General features: G+C 44.2%; 1 protein-coding gene across 1 annotated transcript in view; it reads right to left on the reverse strand.

Annotated features, from left to right (window-relative positions):
- FHOD3 (formin homology 2 domain containing 3) overlaps window positions 1-2880 on the reverse strand; it is a 421374-nt gene that overhangs the window by 782 nt on the left and 417712 nt on the right.

Consider the following 2880-nt stretch of genomic DNA (forward strand, 5'->3'; position numbering starts at 1 on the left):
TGGGGCTGCAACAGGCTGACCTGAAGATGGCATAGGCACTGGCTTGGAAAGCCAAGGTGAGGGGGTAGGGGGCTTCTAAGGCGGGAGCAGGGAGGAAAGGCCCATCCCTATGAGGTTTCTGAGAAATGGGTGCAAACTGCAAAAACTCAGATGGCATGTCGAGAGAGCTCAGCCTCTGGCCAGCATAAGGAGCAGATCAGAGCTGGAAAAGTAATTACAGAGCATAGAAAAATGCGAGTTCCAATGTTGCAAATTAGGTAAGATAACTCCACAAATCTGTCGGAGCAGTGACATTGCTGGGGACATAACTAAGAATCTGTGGCCCAGCAGAGCAAGATGTTAAGCAAACCCTGGAAAAGGGGTGGCAGTCAGGATGTCTCTCAGTGAGTGCCATGAGTTTTAGTCTCAACTCATCCAAGGGCTTCGAGAGAGAATAACCAGTGATTCCTGGTGGACTGGATGCCAAGGAGCAAACTGCCAAACTTCTGGGTGCATTTGGTGGATATTCTTGCAAACTCACAAGGCTCAAGAAGGACCAATGAACCCCTTCAGTGGGGCTTGCAACTGGCAGGTGGAGGAAAACTCATATTTCACTGACTTAGAATTGGCTTGTGTGTAGCTTGGCATCATGGGTTTTTCCATTGTTCAGAGTTAATAAATTTTTATGTCAATAAATAAAGGCTGGATAAAAGTGAACGAGGAGGCAGCTGCCCCTTCCAAGACAAGGGCTTTCATTTGAAAGGTTGCCTAATTACATTTCCTTTAATTTATAAATTATATTTAGCCTATTCTATATGTAAGATCATATACAGTTTGGAATATCTGTTCTATTTTAAGAAGAGGTGGGTTATGGATTTTCCTTCCATCCTAATCAGCCAGAGTCCCTCAGATGATCAGGACAGGCCCTTGATAGGAATGTGGAGAAAGCTCACTCTTAGTATCTTACCTTACCAGACCCAATTACCTTCATCCCCTCTGTGGAACAAGGGGGAGGTGGAGGAGGTGGGGGAGAGTGGTGGCTGTACCCTGAGGCCCCATCTCATATGTCTACAGGCAATACCCCATATTCCCTGTCACCCCATCATCCCTTGGGCAAAAGCCCACTTAGCCTGTGGACAAAGGGTCTGAAAGACCCCTGCCCACAGTAGAATGAACAGCGGCTAATATCTATTAATCAATGGTTTCTTCTCTCCTAGGAACCAGCACTTTGAACAGGGGCCAATACATATTCTATCAATTGGTCAACCAACAAATACTTTATGGAGAACCTAGTGTGTGCTTAGCACTTCACTCGAAGAATCGACACACTTCTGGAAGGCTCACAGACATCAAATGTGGGTTTTTATAGAGATACAAAGATCTGCGGTAAGAGGTACCCTCATCCCATGGCACCAACACAATTACTGTATTTCGAAGCCTAGCTCTGGGTCCCTGAGCTGCCCATCTGCAGCTGCTCCTGGACTCGCTCACCCCAGCCCAGCCCCTTGGGCTCCAGACTGAGTGTCTAACTCATCCAGACAAAATGTTTGGCTCCAGAGCCTTGGCTGGAGGCAGAATGCATTTAATTGAGTAATGGAATTTGTTCTATGGGGCGGCAATAAAAATACTAGTTTGAAATAACCTTTTATGTGTTTTAAGCCCTCCTTTAAGTATTTGTTAAAGAAAGATAATTTTGATGGCAGAAAGTATGATAAAATATTTTTCATTCTTAACAAGGACTGCTAAAAACTCTTGTCCAAGATACGAAATTCTGCCTTCTTAAATTTCTTAGCTACAGAAGGTAGCATGGACATGTGTCTATGAAGCATAATCTTTGTGCCTTTAGGTACACATACTTGGCCGAATGACAGAAGACTCCATGAACTCGTGGGCATTTTTCTCAGGAGGGCATTTAAATGCTCCTTTAACATTTCTGGTCATACATTTGCTTTAGTCCTATAACTGTAGTGTTTTGCTCATGCAAATACTTTAATAAGGACCCGGGCACCTTACGGCATGTGCAACAATCTCCTCATGGATATGGGCATTGAACCAGCCTATCTAGGCCAGGCTCAGAGAACAAAGCTTAATGGTGCTTCATTGCTTTACTGCCTGATGACACAAAGGCTATATATACCCTTGGCATCATGATCCACTCAAAGTTTTGATATGCCAGACCCCTGGGGACCCTCCCATACCCCTTCTGCATGGGTTTGTGTGTTTTCTACTACAAGGTAAAGCCAACATAGGCTAAGGTCCCTTTGCTTGCCAAATGCGTCCCTGAAAAGTGGGTCTTCATAGAAAAGTCTGTCCCATCTATGGAATCCGGCTTTTTGTGGGCCTCATGACAATTCAGATAAATTCTCTCATAATAAATATAACTCTATAATAAGCAAAATAAATATATTAGACCCCCAAAAGACTTTAAAAATCTGAACCTTCCTTTGCTAAAGAGTCAAAGTTAATTCATTTTACCATTTGATAGAAAGTATGAAATGAAGGTACTCGGTTAAAATCTGTTTTGTACTCCTATTCAAAACATGCATGGAAAGGGCCTCTTTGGCTGTCTGTTCATCCATCCGCCTGCTCATCAGTTCACTCATTCATTCAGCAAACGTTCCTTGAGCTTCTACCTGAGCCAAATATTGCAGTCAGGGAGGCAGGGGTTTGACAGGGACACGGTGTGAACAGACAGCAACTCTATCCAGACAGGGAGTTGGCTCTGACTTTGGAAGGCAAAAAAGGCTCGAGACATTAGAGAACGAGGGGACCAGCAAATGGGGGCTGGCTGAATGTGGGACTTGTACAATAGAAACAAGTCTTCCATCATATAGGGATTTCTCAAGTGGGTGAGAGAGAGTGGCTTACATCTGATAAGATAAAGTCTGGGCCCCTCTCCAC

This window comes from Pteropus alecto, unplaced genomic scaffold (assembly GCF_000325575.1).
Source record: "Pteropus alecto unplaced genomic scaffold, ASM32557v1 scaffold146, whole genome shotgun sequence".
Taxonomy (NCBI): domain Eukaryota; kingdom Metazoa; phylum Chordata; class Mammalia; order Chiroptera; family Pteropodidae; genus Pteropus; species Pteropus alecto.